The sequence below is a fragment of the Onychomys torridus genome, chromosome 12, assembly GCF_903995425.1.
Source record: "Onychomys torridus chromosome 12, mOncTor1.1, whole genome shotgun sequence".
Classification (NCBI taxonomy): domain Eukaryota; kingdom Metazoa; phylum Chordata; class Mammalia; order Rodentia; family Cricetidae; genus Onychomys; species Onychomys torridus.
The window spans coordinates 52,269,723-52,288,500 of NC_050454.1; the positions used below are offsets into that span (position 1 = coordinate 52,269,723).

At 36.5% G+C, this 18,778-nt stretch overlaps 1 protein-coding gene across 17 annotated transcripts in view; it reads right to left on the reverse strand.

Annotated features, from left to right (window-relative positions):
• Robo2 (roundabout guidance receptor 2) overlaps positions 1–18,778 on the reverse strand; it is a 1,547,722-nt gene that overhangs the window by 606,057 nt on the left and 922,887 nt on the right. The window lies entirely within an intron of this gene.

An 18,778-nucleotide genomic window follows, 5' to 3' on the forward strand; every position in this document is an offset into this window, starting at 1 on the left:
CTTGATATCAGCCATTTTACATAAGACATTTTCCAGTATAACATCCCATAAAATCCAAGGTTGAGGGCATCTTGAGCTCACATAGCATAACCACATATTTAGTCTGTTTATATTTGATTTAAAAAAAAAGATATATGAGCTGATATAAAGACAATGAAAACACTTGAAATTTAGTAAAAATATTTTATCTTTGCCATCTAGCATTTGCAAATAGCTTGGGAGATGCTATGAAAAATATAACATTATTTTCGACTTGTATTTCTGATAAGTTTTCTCATTAAAAAAAAAACTTGGAAACAATTTATTATATAATGTAATTATGCTTTTTGAAGGCATATCAATCAGAGCTGAGGAAGGGAAAATGTGATAGCTTTATGGGGATGTAAGAATATCAGAAATGAATTAAAGACACTCTGAAAGAAAGAAGTCCAGTTTTCCTCACAGTTTCAAAGGTTTCATTCATGGTCACTTGGTCCCATTCCTTTATGATTGCATCAGGGCTGAATACACTGTTGAGGATAAATATTGGAAGAGAGCTGCTGGAGGGTCTGTGTCCAGAATGAAAAATGAGAGTGGGAAGAACTCAGTCCCAGGACATTCTATAGAGGCACGCCATAGAAGATTCCATCCTTCCATCCAAATTTCCCTTCCTGGGGCTTCCACCAATTCCTTACAGAACGTCAAACTGTCAATCAACTACTGGCTTATGCATTAGTGAGGTTAGCTTCTTATCACAGATTTAACTCTTGACACTGCTGCACTAAGGGAGGAAAAGCCCAGTGTAGAAGTTTTAGAAACTGATTCCAAATGCAAAACTGTAACAGAAAGACAGTAAGGTAAATCCAAAGCAACCAAAGGACCTGAGTTTGGCTCCCCAGCACACATGTAAAATGTTGGCCATGTTAGGACTGGGGGAGGAGAGAAGAGAGTAAGACAGGTGGATCCTGATATGAATTCACAACATGCCCCCACGGTTGGGCATGCCCGGCAGACCTAGACATTTCTGCCTAGTTATTTCCAATTCAAAACAGTCATTTCTGGGTCAAAACATCTCGGTGTGACTAGGACGCTGTGGCTTTGCATAGTTGCGTAAAGCACGCACAGCCATGTGATCTACTCACATACTTGTAGTAGCCACATGAGTTCCTGTACACATGTGCGGCCCACCCTTTATAAGCTGCGCCATTTTGCACAGGTCTCTCACTTTCCTCTTGACCACGTGTGTTTCCCACAGGCCTGTTCACGTCTGTCTCTTCCTATCCTATCTTGATAAAAACTCTTCTGTGGATTTGTAGTGTTTCGGGACGTTTCCTCGCAGGGTAAGAGTGCCGCCAAATAACTAACAGATCCTAGAAGCTCTAGACAGTCAGTGATCTCCAGCTTGACTGAAGAAACCCAGTCAAAAACTGTAAGGTGTGGAGTAAAAGAAAAAAATCCCTCATGTCAATCTATGGTCTACTCATGCACATACATTCGAATGAACACACACCCACACACAGAATAAAGGCTTTCCTTAGGTCATATCATGCTCACGTTGATCCTCTGTGCTTCATAAATAAAACTCAAGTCAATAGTAAATCTAAAGTTGCTGTTATTATTGGTATGGTTTGCATATTTGGTGGGACTAATAGGAAATTTTATTTCAGACTTCTTTGAAACTTCTCACAAAATAGCCTGTTAATCACATTTAAGGGTATGTAGAAAATAGAATTGAAAGCAAGGGTAAATACTTTGAAACAGACAAAGATTTACGAATAAAGTAAATGCATTATTACTTAATCTTAAATGGAGAGGTTAAAGACCAGATTACATACAACTGAAAAAGAGTACAAATTAAAATAATTAAAAAAAATTTCTAGCCACTGATCACTCAGAGAGAAAAGTTCTAAAATACATGTGGTTAAGACAAGGGAAAGCTAAGCTGCATCACAGATTTCATCAGAACACCATTAGAAAATTGTAGGTTTTGTGACAGGAATGATTCTCAGCAAAGAAATTTCAAAAACAAAGAGAAACAAACAAAACTCTTCAATCACCCCTCACACTTGACTTCATCAGAATCAAAATGAAGAACAGCACTGTAGCCATAGAAGCGGTAGATTATCTAACAAGATTGGGAATCACAGTGTGTATCCACTCTTCCTTGTGAATGATGAAATCAAGTTCATTTAGATTTTACATCCATTCAGTTCCAGAAAGAAAAGACATGTGATGCACTTGGAGACTCTACATACCACCCATCAAGTAAACAACCAGGTAGTGCCTGTGTGAACCAATTCCTACCAGTGGCCTGGGAGCATCTCAACTGGCTTATAAAAAAGCAGTTACTGGAGAGCCAGGAATAGGATTAGTTATTGACCTTGACATGGACATGGAAATTCATATAATTTTGTGGCGATTTTGTAGATTACTCAGAAATTGTTTTACAAAGGCAAAAGCTGGCTGGCCTCAGAAACTTCTCTAATTCTCCTTAACAATGCTTACTGGCTTTGCCTGAAAGGATGGGGATACTTTTAAGTTACTTAACCACATCTTAATAGATACCTTAAGAACACTTACAAGAATAATAAAATACAAAAAAATACCCAAATCCTATATAGGTATTTTTTTTCTGTATTACCTCTAATGAAGCAATACAGAACATCAGGAAAATATAATTCATTATTAAAAGTGGAAAATTCAAAACTAGACAATCAGGACTAGTCTACACATGCAGAGGTGACAGTCTAAGTAGACAGACACATTAATGTGAGGATATTCACTGTAATGTATTGATATACTGACACTTAGGTTAAACATTATGTACAAAGATGAAAATTTGTAAAAAGATCAAACTGAATTTGGGGAGGTGAAAATGACAATGTATGAGATGGCCATAAAAACTAATGAAGACATAGAAGTGAAGATTGTTGACCTTGAAGACACACTCATTCAACAAACAAGAAAAAAAAAAATGAACCACAGAAGGGAAAACGTAACAACTACCAAATTGCTATCACAGGCTAGAACAACTCAAATGACTGCACAAAAATGACATTTGTGAGATCGTGGTAGAATACATATTAACATAATCCCCTTTAAAAATACATAAGGAAACTTTAAATTCAGAAAACCGGCAAGCTCCAAGAACCCTAATCATGTTCTCATAGCATAATGAATTTTGCACATTTTTCAGAAGCTTCCCTGCATTCCACTCCTGAATCCACAAGAAATATTAGCAAGATGGGAAGTCAAGGCACTGTTACCATACACTATGTTTAGAAGCCAACATAGTGCCTACACTTACAAACCCAGGATGTTTGGTACAGACCTGCCTGCATCCCGCTGGTGGCAGGAGAGCTAAAGAATACATTGCCCTTTTCCTCCTGCCTCTACTACATTGTAGTATCCACCTCACTGTTTATGGAGTTAATATGTTCAATGTTTAGCCACAGCCATTCAAACACAGCAGGATCATTAGTTCTTGATTCATATTGCTTTGGGGACAGCTTATTTTCTGGGTTTAAAAACTGCCTACAGAAAGGGAAAATTATGAGATTTGAATTTCTATTTTCTTTCACCCTTCTCATTCTCTTAAAACATAACATATTTACAATTTGTGCTAAAATTTGGGGGCATATCATTTGGAATTTCACTCCAGTGAAAATGTAACTATCTTTTTAGATAATGCAAAAATGTGTTCATTATTTGTTCAAAGGAAACACAGAATGCGTGTTGATAGTGAAACATGGATAATCAACATTTTTCTTTGTTGATTATTCAAATTTTTGTATTTAATTTGCATTGCTATTTAAAAATAATTCTCTCTCTCTCTCTCTCTCTCTCTCTCTCTCTCTCTCTCTCTCTCTCTCTGTGTGTGTGTGTGTGTGTGTGTGTTCCATAAGATGGTCTTCAGAAAGCAAATCTGAGGACTATGTGATGTTATTAATCTTGGCAGCAGAACCTTTACCAGCTGAACCATCACACATGCTCCATATTGTTCTTTTTTTTCTAAAATGTGTTATGACTTCCTAGGATAAGGTTAGCATTTATCATTTCATCTTTTAAAAATATAGAACAAATACAAAGGTACTTTCCTGAATGTATGCAGGGTACTTAGAAAAAAATTAATGAATCATTGCCTATAGAGTTAATTATTCACAATGTAATGGGGGAGTTTAACAAAAATAAATCTTTTTATAAGAAAATTTATTTAACTGTTAGCCTGATTCTAGTAATTTGAAGTGTACGAAATAATAACTCAGACACTTCATACATTTCCAAACTTCTCTTTGAATAGAAATGTTTTAATAACTTTGAATTACATAATAATTGGTTAGTCTCATCAACCTGATTGGATCTGAAACTCTTTAAGTGAGATCCCACCCCCCAGAGTGGGCGGGACTTCCAGGAGAGGCCTTGATAAAGTAGTGCTGCTAGCGTGGCTGTCTTTGCCTTTCATTTGGGAGGGCTGCTGTCTGTGCTAGTGCTCCCTTCCTTTCACTCACCAGCTTCAAGTTCTCACATGTACTGAAGACCAGTGAGTCTACTAGAGGCCTAGAGGCTTGCAATGCCAGATTGGGACTGTTGAGGTGGATAGCTATGCAAAATGAACAGTGACTGGGTTTTCAACCAGGTGCAGGTGGTCATTGCTGGATGACCCAGTTCTGTGGTGAGCCACAAGAATATATAATAGAGATTCAGCTGTGTATTAAAGCCATACTTTGACTGGCCAAGTGTCTGTCAAAAGGCAAGCTATTTATTATGAATATTTGGTGATATCCAGCCTTTAATATTCCAGCTGTCTTCTGCTATGAAATTCTTTCATGCCCAAATATCTCCATATCTCCAGACCTGCTGAACTTCTAGGTAACTAACTTCCCTGCTGAGCCTAGTAGACAAGCTGGCTAGAAACACATAGCTTTGCTTCTTATACAAATGAAGCTCACCCCCCACTCCCATCTCCCCAGCCCTCCCACTCCCCCCATTCCCATGCTCCCCACTCCCCCCCAACCCCTGCCTCCAGGTCAAGCCAATTGACTGAGAACAAAAGAAGTTTTACATATCAAGGTGGAAGGTCCGAACTACATTCCTGAGGAGGCAGAGAACCAGTGTGGCCAGCGAAAGAAAGGACAAGCATTTTCTGTAGGGCAGACAGAAAGAATGAGGTGGTCAGAGAGAAGAGAGGAAGACAGAGGTTTTGTAGACAGTAAAGCAGAACTCCTGTAGAACTCCATCAGTGCCAGGAGTAGAGAGTAGTAGAAATGGAGAAGGAGGAAACAGAGGATGAACATGAGGCTGGAAGCATAAGAGCTTAGACATTAGCAGGACTATGAGAGGGAACCTGAAGGAATTGAAGCTATGTAGACAGGATTTCATACCAGAGAAATAAAGCAGAAGGATAGAGTTATTCCTGCCCTGAATGCCTAATGGAGCTGTAGCTGTATTGACAGAATTTTGCACTAGTTCATCCTAACAAGAATAATTTTAAAACTCTTATCAGATCTGTAGACATTAATGCAAACATCAAGGGGAGTTTGATGGTCAAGATAAAGGTCAAGGAAGATACAGAAAGAAAATACCACGCATAAACACCACTCCTCTGAGGTAACCGTCAATAAGCCATAATGAGGATTTCCTAGGGAAGACTAGCTAGAAACTGGGTTTGTCGAAGAAATGCTGGAATTTTGGAAGCATATTTTGTTCCTAACACGTTAAAAGATATCCCTGGCTTTCTGTCGAAGCCCCAGGGGAACTGCAGGTCGAGTACTACTTTACAATTTTCTTCTCTATGATACATTTTCCCAAATGGGGAGAGAGTTCATTTGGTGGAACAGTTGCCTAGGATATGGGACACCTTGGGTTTGAGGCCCAGTTCCACCTAAACAGGGCATGCTGGCACATGCCTGCAGTCTCAGTATTTGGTCAGAAGCTGGAGATCATCCTTAGTTACCTGGAGAGTTCATTGCCTACATGGTTTCCATGAAGCCCTACTGATAGGAAGTGACAACATGCCCCCACGGTTGGGCATGCCTGGCAGACCTAGACACTTCCACCTAGTTATTTCTGGTTCAAAATAGCCATTTCTGGGTCAAACATGTCACGTGGCTAGGACTCCGTGGCTTTACATGGCTGCATAAAGTGTGCATGCGGCCATGTAATCTACACACATGGGTGCAGCAGCCACATGAGTTCCTGTACACACGCGCGGCCTGCCCACCCTTTATAAAGCCAGCACCATCTTGCATGACTCTCTTCTTGTCTCCTTAACCATGTGTGTGTTTCACACAGGCCTGTCATGTTTCCCTCTATCCTCTCCCAATAAAAACTCTTCTGTGGTCTTGTCGTGTTCAGGACGTTTTCTCGCAGGGTAAGAGCACCAAAATAAGTAGCACTTACCCCAAACAATAAATACAAAAAATAGTTTCCAAAGTTAGGTAGGAAAAATTAATGTCATAAAATATACACCATAAAGCTGTAAATCTTAAAATAAACAGGGGTCTGACCTTCTACATAGGTTTTTGTTCAATACACATTAATGAAAATGAAATGTGTTCTTTCTTTTTTCTTTATTAAGAATTTTTTTATTTGTTTTACATACCAACCACAGATCCCTCTCTCTTCCGTCCTCCTGCTCCTCTCCCCAGCCTTCCTCAATCCATATCCCAAATGTGTTATTTCAGTTTTTATAAGTATTATTGTTTCTTTCACTTTAGATGGAAAATTAGAGTAACTGAAAGCAATAGTTGGAAGAGATATTGGGACTTATCTAGATTAGTTTCATGTTTTTCATTGATGGGATTGAAATCAAGGGTTAAGTGTCAAAATCAAGTTCACTAAGATCGACTTAGGACTGGAAAAATAAATAAAACAGAACTTTGGGATCCCTGAGGCCAGTGCTTACTCTGTGACATGGGTGTGTTTCCATGTTTGTTCTCTGGAGTCAAGGATATGAATGTGCACAAAGCAAGAATCTGATTAGGAAAAGCATGCCCCAGCAAATTGAGTAAATAGACTTCTATGAGTATGTTGTTCAGCATGTTGGGAGGTGTGGCTAACATTGTCTACACCACAGTGAGGCTTCCTTTCCATGAACAAAACCTGTAAGGTATTTTAGCAGAGTGATTTCCCTTTCTGAGCTGAAAAGAATTTAACACCAGTAACACATGTACTTCATAAGAAATCCAGCTATATGGAAATACAGAATTCAGACAGTAAAGAAGCAGTGGTTGTTAGGTCTGGATGAATTACTCAGATGAGAAATTTTACTTGTAAAATTGAAATGTTTCACTTGTAAAAGTGAGGTGTGCTTGGCAAATGAAATCCAGGCATTCGATCGGGTGATAAAAATGTCAAGGTCTGTGCTGCTGTGTTGAAAGATGAAAAGGTAAACAAATCAATGAGAATTCAATAAGAAAATGTTTAAAGTAGAAACTTCTAATTACATTACATCTCATCTTTCTAAATAAACACAAATTTCCTACCTAAATAACTTTTCATATATATTATATATATTTAATATCACAATGAATTTTGGAAATACATGGAATTAATTTTGAGAAAAGGATATACAATGTAATTTTGGGAAATAAAAATAGATGTGAAGACCTTTCTATATAATTGAGACATCACATAAGCCAAGAAGATGCATTTTCCTATAGGTTTGTAGCAAAAATTTAATTTTCCATCTTTAATCACTGGTAGCTTATGCTCAATGAGAGATAATACATTTCTTAATCAGATGCAGTAATTTCTGTAACATAAAACCATATGTTCATAAAATTGGCTTGTTTTTCCAAAGGTGTGCATTGAGCAATGACTGTATTTCAGACAATAGATTTGATTCAAATATGATGGTATTGATTGAGTTCTGGTGTTGTGCTAACACTCTCCTAAAATCTACAGACACATGAGAAAGAAAGATCGATCCATCAGCAAGAAGCATGTCTTCTGAAACTGCAAGTTACTGGGTCAACAAGAACATTATGACCATTTTACAGATTATATACAAGAGTTAGCCAAGAAAGGGGGAGGGTTCTTCTATGCCTGTAGTATGAAAGACAGTTTAAAGAACTTGGTTTAAGTAAGTAGCATAAGGTCCTAGGGAAGAAGTGAGGTGCAGCTCTTGGGGGGCCTAATGAGTGCTTCATAGAATTCGTAGTGATCAGGTACACTGTAAGCAGTTAATGTAAACTAATAACACAAAGCGTTTTGAAATAATTTGAGATGCTTTGATGCCTTAATTCATTGAACTATCCATTAATCTGTTGTAAAGAAAACTTACTGCTGGCAAGCTACTGACATAGTCTTGGTGAAATGGAACACTGATAAGATGCTGACAGGTAAATTCAGAAGATGCATTCCAGACAACGATGGGAAGATGAGCTGATGTGAACTAGTGACGAAGGTGAGGAATGTTTCAAAGATAATTTCTAGGCTTTAGAGTTTAGACAAAGGTGGCTGAAGATAGCATTTGCAAATAAGTAAAATGCAGTCGATTAAGAAGTAAGAACAAAAAATAATTATTTGGAGTGAGGAGCAAAGCTTTGGTTTGACCATCCTCATTTATTTCCTTTGAGTCAACTAGGCATTGAGATCTATAAATTCAAATTTTGGAAAACATTTGATGGAAGCGATAAATTTTAGTAGCTTCAATGCCTGGGAGTGAACTGGAAAGCTACTGAAACAGACGGAGTCTTTGGAGCACAGAGGTAAGGAGGTCAGGGAAAGGCCTAGTGAACAAATGATGCTGAGGCCCTTCAGTCTACTCTGATACGAGGTGGGAGCATTTTGCCAGTTTATGCCAACTGTGGTAATCTTGGAGTGAACTGCACTTAGGTTTAATGTCAAGGCAAGATTGTTCCACAAAATTGAACATGATTAACAAAAAAATGTTCAGAAAACAGTCCATGAAGCTATGACACAATGGCATGTATACATGAAGTTTGTAGGGTTTTTTTGTTGTTTTTTTTTTTTTTTTGTTGTTGTTGTTTTTTTTTTTAAGAATAATAGAAATTAACCTGATTTGATCAAAATCATTTTTGGAGGATTTGAGAGCAACATATTAACAACCTAAAAATTTCACCCCTAGATTTAATGGACAGAGAAGTCTTAAAAGCTTGTGGATTTTGTGTGGGTACCTCTTGATTTGTATGTTCTCTGCCACCCTTTGTTTCAAAATTACGTATGTGATGTGTAAACCAATGTAGAATTCAGTGCTACATAATGGCTATTACAGATTTAGCTTATTGTAGAGTTTATTTTGGTATCACTTATATGTATGTAGTGGAAGAGTGCAAAGGTAAATTTTCTCTATATTCTCACTAGTATTCCTGATTTAGAAGAAAAAATATTCCATAATTCAGAAGCAATATGGTTACAAATTGATTTTGAAAAAAAAAAAAAAAATTTGAGCAGGGTGGTGGTGGCACATGCATTTAATCCCCCACTTGGGAGGCATAGGCAGGTGGATCTCTGTGAGTTTGAGACTAGCCTGGTCTACAAAGTGAGTTCCAGGATAGGGTCCAAAGCTACACAAAGAAACCCTGTCTTGAAAAACCAAAAACAACAAACAAACAAACAAACAAAAAAACCCATATAATTTGTAGTCACTAGAAGTGTTAAGGTTGTTAAAAATAAAAATTGTAATAATACATCCCAACTCATAGAGTAAACTTATTGGCTTTCATAGATGATGGTACAAATATGTTTGTCATGAAACATCTAAAAAACCACAAGAAAAGTTAGGAAAAATAAACATATTTTAAAAACTTTATCAGTGGTAAATATAGGGCAATTTTAACTTTTTTTTTTTTTTATTATGAACCATGTAAAGTATCCAGTCAAAACAGATCTCTTCCAAGTCACTGGCTTATGTATCTCCTTTATTTTGGATTAAGGATTCCACCACCATTGCCTCCTCTTAAGAAAAACAATATAGGGTTATTTTTCACCTAGAGATGTTCCTGGATTTAGCTATATGTGAACAATAGTTCTAAGAAAGAGCAGAGACTAACTGTCCAGCCATATCTGGCATATGCTATCTCACTCATAGGTGAAGGCAATCTTGATAACTATAAACATGCAAAAACAGAACAGCCAAAAGAACCAGACTTCAGAGTTATGCCTTTGGACAACAGTCAAGAAAAGAGGACAACAAGTCAATAAAGTGCTCAGAGATATGGAGAAGAGGGAAGAATGCATTTTCCAGCTCATGTTCTGTGATAGCCATTTGGGTTTCTTCCTATGATTGCCCTGGTGTTTCCCAGGTGGTCACTAAGCATCACCATGACAGTCTACTCACACTTGTTGGAACCTGCTACTTCCTTTCAATTAGAAAAAGAAGGATCAAGATCAGAAAGGGAGAACAAGGAATAACAGACCATGATAAATGAAGACCACATGAGAACAGGAATAGGCAGAGTGTTGGAGAGGTCCCCAGAAATCCACAATGATTCATCCTCTGTAGACTGCTGGCAATGGTCGAGAGAAAGCCTGATTTGACCTAGTCTGGTGATCAGATGGCCAAACACCCTAACGGTCATGCTGGAACTCTCATCCAATAACTGATGGAAGTGGATGCAGAGATCCTCAGCCAGGTAACAGGTGGAGCTCCAGGAGTCCAATTGTCGAGAAAGAGGAGGGACCATAAGAGCATGAATTGTTGAGACCAAGATTGGAAAAGCACAGGGACAAATAGCCAAACAAATGGAAACACATGAATTATGAACCAAAGGCTGTGGAGCCCCCAGATGGATCAGGCCCTCTGGATAAGTGAGACAATTGAATAGCTTGAACTGTTTGGGAGGCATCCAGGCTGTGGGACTGGGACCTATCCTTAGAGCATGAGCTGGCTGTTTGGAACCTTGTGTTTCCACAGGGACACTTTGCTCAGCCTGGAAGGAGGGGATTGGACCTGCCTGTACTGAATCCACCAGGTTTAAATGAATCCCCAGGGGTGCCTTGATCCTGGAGGAGATGGGAATGGAGGGGAGGGGCTGGGGAGAAGATGGGGGTGGCAGTGGGAGGGGGGAGGACAGGGGAACCCATGGCTGATGTGTAAAATTAAAACACAAATATAATAAATAACAAAAAAAAGAAAAAAAAAGAAAAAGAATGTTCCTTACTATGTGTATAGAGAGTATTAGGAGCTATTGTATGGATAAGGATGGTGGCTAACTTCAAATTTGAAAAGTCACCTACTCAGGAGTCTTAGTAGGTGCTTGCAGCTCGTGGCACTGTTGAACCATTTGGATCTGTTATCTGGCTAGCTGATACAATACTCTAAGAGAACTGAGGGCTATGGTTATGATCTGTGACCCTACCTAAGATGTCTGCTTCATAGCCAGTGCCAGGCAACAAGCTACCTTACAAACGTTTGCTATACTGGTTAGAGCCATAGCTCCCATGCTTCCTGCTGCCTCCAATGGCCTGTATTCTCTTAACATTGGCAAAAAAAAAAAAAAAAAAAAAAATGAATGTCTCATGTAAGTTGCTTCTGTCTGGGATCTGCTTATAGGAATGAGAGAAGTAACTCACACACCAGTCATTCGACTTTATGTGTAATATTAAAGACTTGAAGGTATCATGAATGCATGAATGACAGAGTACATTCACAAACTGAACATTACATATCCACCACACACACAGTAAGAAAGACTGAGCCTATTTGGGTTCAAGAATTCAATATTGTAGTTTCATTAGATATGAAATGGTCAAAGCTAGGATTCCTTAGTTGATCAGCACTATAGGCTATTTTATTTCATGTATGATTCTTTAACTTTAAACTGCTAGAAATGAACATGCATTTTAAAATTAGAATATCAAATCATATAAGAAAAAGAAAACACATGCAAATCAAAATGAAGAGCATAATAAAATATAATAACAGAATATATTATATATAATTAACTAGAATCATATAAACATATAGTGCAAGGAAATTTTTAGTAGCAGATCAGGGATTCATTAAAATACTTTCACTATTTTGCATATCTTTTTTTCACAATGTTTTAAAGGTAACATTTTGTGCAGATCATCCTGTATGTGGTCTGTAAGAGTTTGAATCAGATATCTATAATTTTGAAAGAGTAAAATTAGCCAGCTCTTTTGTTGAAAACTACATATTTTGGCTACTACTATGTTTTGTTCTGTCACAAAGATTAAATGTAACAAAAGAAACTCCTCCCCCACCCATTGTTCACTATTGATGTTTACTAAATCCAAGTAGAAAAATGGAGAATCAATCCATGTAAGTGGGTTCAAGATTAAAGGTATGGTTCAATAATAAGCAGCAGTTTACAGAGTCAAAGTAACATTATACTGAGCTAGTTGGTTAATGTGAATGTTAGTCATCAATTTAATAGGAATACATCATGGCATGCTAAGTAATTATATGAAAAATGTTGTGAAATACCAGCTAAGAGACAAATAGCTTCCTACAAATATATATTTCTAGCTAGGTGTTACAATTAGTACAAAATAACTAACACTAAAGGAGAATCAATGAAAATAGAATTAATCAAACAGCAAAAATATAATTCTTTATTGTTTAAAAAGACTCACAGCTGATGTTAATTCTTAAAAACATTTTTGCAACCAATGTTAAAACAATGATCATAATTTCATACCCAGCATCATTTGTGTTTAATAGACACGAACATTTGTAAAGGAAACCTACTAATGTCAACATGCAGTGCTCATTGTGATGTGTTGGCTCCTGCAAAGAACCATTTTATCAGACACTGCTTTTAATGCCTCATAAATCCTTCATACCACACCTTCTCTGGCTGGGGGTTATAGGAACACTCTTTACAAACATTCTCATATTCTGTCATAAAAATTCTGTACACAAATATATATATATATATATATATATATATATATATATATATATATATATATAATATTTTATAATTTAAAATGAATTTTTATTCAACTGTGCTCTCAGGGTTTGTATACAATTAGAGGCTTTGGGGTGGAATTATTTTGATATACATACCTATCATAAATATGGGGAAGTGAAACAATTACCTTTTATGGTAATGATTCTCACATCATGGAAGGCTATCATGTAGGATGATGCCCTGAAATTTTCTCTCTGGGATGAATAATATGTAGAGTAACATAGAATGCCCAGGGTGAGTGAGATGGTTACTGGATAATAGTGTTTGCAGTGCAAACCTGAGACACAAGTTCTATGCCCAGACCCCACAGTGGGAGGAAAGAGCCAACTCCTGTGTGCTCTTCCTTGATTTCTCCCCAACCCCTGCACAGTGCACACCACAATACCCATGATTACACAGGCACGTACCATATAAATACAAAAAATAATAATCTAAAAATTTCACAAGGAATAAATGTAGTCATTACATTGAAATACAATGTATTTTGAGTCTTTAAACTCTACAGAAATTTGTTTCATAGTTAATTAAAAATCTAACGACATTTTCTTCTGTCTGCTTTTGAACTTGTGCTATACAGTTTGTTTCCAATGCCACAATTCACTAGGTAGGAATACAGCAACAAGGTATGATGAATAAATCTGTGTTGAGTATGGATGAAACTCATTCTGTCAATGATTTTTCTGCAAAGAATCTAGAACATAACATAGGAAAAGTTTTCTAATAGTCCAATTTTAGACACACCTTAAAGCAAATTTTATGTTGCTGAATACTAAATTCGGAAAATGATGGTTGGACATTGAAATACAGACAGCATCCGAACTATTTTTATACAAAGTGTATTCCTGTAATGAGATAATTTCTTACAAAGATGGGCTTGTGTCTTTATGATAGAGACACTCATAATGACAGTGATGTCTGGGAGGTATTAGACTGTGGTTTTAATCATCACTGTAATTGTAGAAGTTCATGCTAGCTCAACTGCACATCTATTCTTCATTTGTCCCTAAACTAATTTGTTCTACATATGAATATATAACTCTCATCAATTTAAAGTGCCATCCCTTAGCTATGTGGGTCATTAAAGGGATACATAATGTATGAGTCTAAAAATGCAAACTTAGAGGGAGAAAGCTTTTTAGCCAAGTGTGAAATCACCAAGCTGCCTTCTGAAATTTAATAAAAGTCAAGCCAGGATCAGAAATGACCATCAATCAATTACAGTCTTACTCATATATTTTGTTTTGAACTTAGGTGTTTCATTTACAATTTTGACTTCAATATTCATCATTAGAATACTGATGTCAGCGATTTATGAGATAACATTATGAAGTTTGGAGATGTTTTCCACAGCCTATTGCTTTTCCAAAAGGCAATTTTATGGAAGTCATATCAAACTTCTTCATTTACAAGGGTATAACTTGGAATAAAAAGATAATGTACGTTAACTATGGAACAAAATCACAAAACAAGTTAGGTTAAACTTTAATACAACTGCCAATACTAAATACTGCTCATTTAGATCAATACATTCTGCTAATATGGTATGAGAATATGATGAATTTAATAATACTTCAAAAAGGTTTATAGCTATATGGAAGTTATGTTAATGCTAGGAAATTATTCTGGAGTATTAAACATTTATTGTGTCAGTAAACACTATTTTATATTTCACTTCAAGTCTAGTTTTTTAAACATGGTTTCACTTTTAGAGCTTAAAAAATATAAGCAAACTGTCACAATGCATAGGCTTAGAGAACGATAAACTATTTAAGCAGAGAAGTCAGAAAGTGCTTAATGAGCTCTTATTTTTTTTTTTTCATGGCGTGGCCAGGCTAGGTTTCATAGGTGGCATTTGAGAAAACATCTGATAGAGGTGACGGAGAAAGCCATGAACAACACACAGTGGTAGTGAATATTTCATGCAGAAATGCCACATCAATGGGAGCCATGCTTACATCACAGAAAAGAGGCCACCTCACATGGCAGTCAGAGGAATGTAATGAATCAGGAAGATAAGGATGAGGGAAGGGAGACTCTGGTAGGAATATCAACTTTTACTGTGAGTGATAATGAATGCCAAGTTTTTACTCGTTTGATGGATTATATAATAACTGAATGACTAGGAAGACTTTAGGTTTGTATTTTTCCTTACAATATATGATTCTTTATATATTTGCTTGAGAATTGGCTGTTAGGTTTGCTGAATAGTCTTTGGGGAGCATTTTTTTCAAAGTTTACATTTGAATTCAATCATTAAAAAAATTTAAGAGCTTTTTTTAATGAAGTGTAAGGACCTTAAATGGCTTCCATACCAACATTTTCACCATGCCAAAATTTATTAAAATTAGCTCAAATACATATATTTTTGGAAACAGTTTTAAATATAGCAGAAATGCCTGTAACTGATGAAAAATATAGAACATTTTCTTCATAGTTACAAAAGACTCCTCATTAAGTACATGTGCCTTTAAGTTCATGGGTATGGGAGGAAAATTAGCTGACCAGGACAGGCTGGAGCATCTGGAAGGTGTTCAACCACCATAATCAACCATACCCAGACAACTAGGCCAATCTAGGGTAGGCAAATAACTCAGTTTATAAGAACCTTTTTAGTTGAAACACTATCATCAGTGTTTAGTGGATCCATTAATTGGTTTTAAAAGGAAATACCACAGTCCTATAATTTAATCTGGGGAAGCCAGTTAAGAAACAGCCTGCCTCTAGGAGAATTTGATGATGAGGTCTGTATCTTAAATGGCAAAACAAAACACCTTCTCTGTGATTGTCCTAAGTGTGACATGCAACTGAACTGCTAGATTAAATATGATGACTAGAACTCTTAGAATTTTAGTTTTGTTAATGTGACTTAAATCATGTTCTTCTCTTACAAGCACCAAAATGGTGCTCTGGGTCACTCACTGTTAGGGAACTGAGTCATTGGCTCTAGCTTGTACCCTTATTTGAAATAGCTTTCTAAAACTTTAGCTTTTTGTTACATACCAATCTCCACAAACTGTTCAACAGGAAGATTTTATGACATCTAAACAGTTGGGGAAGACACAGAAACTCATTTGTAGGCTCTAACGCTGGAACTACTTTAGAATCCTTTTCCAGAACTGCATCACACCTGAGTTTTGGGAAAACTTTCAGGGTTCCATTTGGAAATTTTTATCTTAGCTTTGAATGTTCTTCAGAAAATTTTCAGGAATAAGATATCTAAATTATTTTGTGACATGTATTTTCTCTAGTCCATTCTCTGAACACTTAAAAATGTCCCACTTTTTGGTCTATCTCACTCTACAAGTAAAAATTACCTTTCCAGAGATGATTCATCATAATGGCTCATCACTGATCTATGTAAATAAAGAGTCTGCATACATGTTTAAAAGATCCTTTAATGAAAACTGTAAAAATTTAGATTGGTTTAAAATAGTCAATAGTATGGAGAGAGCTAGTGACGGAAAAGAACTAAATAACTTATTTATCCTAAATATTCAGTTGTTGAGGGCACCCAAGCTCCAAGAAACATATTGTAATCTATTTGCAATCTCATTTTATTTAAAAATTGAAAGAGATAAATTATTTATTTCAAGTATTCACAGCCCAGTAACAAATTATTTTTAACCTCAATTTATTGAAATAAAATCTCGTGTTGCTATTCTTTATCTCAAACTCTTTGCTAAGGTGTGGATTTACTCAAAACAGTGCTTCTCAACCCTTAGATGATATCTCATTTTGTCTTGTTTCACTGAATAATGAAGAACTGTGATTCAATTTTAATAAACAACCAGCTATTTGTCATTTTGAACACAAGTTACTAAATATAACACTGAATTTCATCCTTATAAAATTTGTTAGGTAAAAAATATTCTTAGTCCCATTCAGTTTTTCCTCTTAAGTCTTTAAAGTTTTCAGAATCCCCCAATTTTTACCAATATAAGTTCTTCTGAAGTTTGTTCCCATTTCTCTGAGTTTTCACTGTTCTGTGCGGCATATCAATTGATACCCACACAAGCAATCCTTGACATCTCAGATCATTTCCTAGTGGTAGATTCTACAAGTGGAATTACTGGAACCAGATGCAGAAATATTTTTAAGATGCTTGAACATATTGTCAAGAGGCTGTCCAGGAAGGAAATACCATTTCATATCAACAGTGCATAACAATGAGTTCTTTCATTCCATACTACTTAAGTTTGCAAAAAAAAAAAAGAGTATATACTTTTAAAAAATGACATTTTCACAAAAATTACAGAGAAATGTATCGATAGATATATAAAAAATGTACCATGTGAGTCTGAGAGACAATTCTGTGGTCACAAGGTACTGGTTGCTCTTCTGGAAAACCCAAGTTCAAATCCCATCACCTACAGTAGATCCCAATTTTCTATAGCTTTAGTCCCAGGGTATCTGACAACATTTTCTGGCCTCCATGGGCTAGGAACCCATATGATGCACAGACAAATATACAGGCAAAGTACCTATACAAATAAAACAAATTTATACAAATGTATCATGATGACCACTGGGTTTTGAAATTAAATAAACTTTTAAATTTACTCTAGCTTTGGATAATTAAAGAGAACAGCCTCACCATGACTGTCATCCTCACTACCATAACTACTATATCTCCTTCACTAGAACAACATACGCTTCCTCTATTTAATTTGTTGTTTAACTTGGTAAGTGTCCAAACACTTACTATCTCAAGGTCACATTTTCAAATTGTCACTGTATTTGACTCTCACATTTTTATAGCCTTCTAACTATCAATTTCCTTTGGTTCTTACTTCATACTATATATGTATGGTTCCTTTATAGTTTCTGTTTATTCTCTGACCTTCCTAAGTCTTGTGAGCAGAGTGGCTCACTTATACATTTGAACCATTCAAATCAACTATTTACTGCTCCTTCTGACTTTGTCCCCCCAGTCACTCTCTCTCTCTCTCTCTCTCTCTCTCTCTCTCTCTCTCTCTCTCTCTCACACTCACACACACACACACACACACACACACACACTGTGAGTGTGTGTGTGTGTGTATTCTAGCTAAGAATGATAACACTGGTATATGTAGTAGATGAGACAGGATCTAGTAACCAACACTGCATGTTGCATAGTTCATAGAAGATGGAGAATTATGTATAACGGCTCTGGAGGTGGGTTTATCCAATACAAAGACACAAAACAATATAGCAGTGTCTCATGAGGACCCATTTCTTAGTTTCTAGAAGATGTAGAAGATGGCCAGTTGCAAAGACTTTATATCATAGAAAGAGAAGGCGAAAGGCTTGGCCCTCTTTTACAAAGGCACACATTACACTTAAGAGGGCTTTATCTCTCTGATATAATCACCCATTTCCCAAATGGCTCAGGACTTCTTGATATGACAGTTCTAGGTTTTTAGACCACAATAGGACATATATAACCTGAAAATACAAGGCAGCAGTACATTGGCTCCTAGTAGTTTACATACAATCTTTACATAAAATTTTATCTTGAAAGTTGCCATATTTTCTTTGAATCTCACATTTTTTTATTCATGGGGAAGAAAAAAGTGATGATGAATCTAAAAGATGATAAATAAATTATTTTCCAGAGAAAGGAAAAAGAAACAACAATGTGTTAAGATTTCTTTTTGTTTCCAATTCAGCCCATTTTTGAGTATTGAACAAAGCGCCAAGAAGAATGCAACATTTCCAGGTCCCACAAATTCATGTTCATGTGTTTTCTTTCACCCTCTCCGGCATTTTCCCATTTGTCTTTTGGATCTGGCTTTGAGAGAAGCACTGGAGAGGGCTGGGCTGTCAGAAGCATATTCACAGTGACTCAGAAGCATGCCTGTTTTGTCTCAGGCTATCCACACAGTAGCAGACAGGAAGCAGTACTTCTGCAA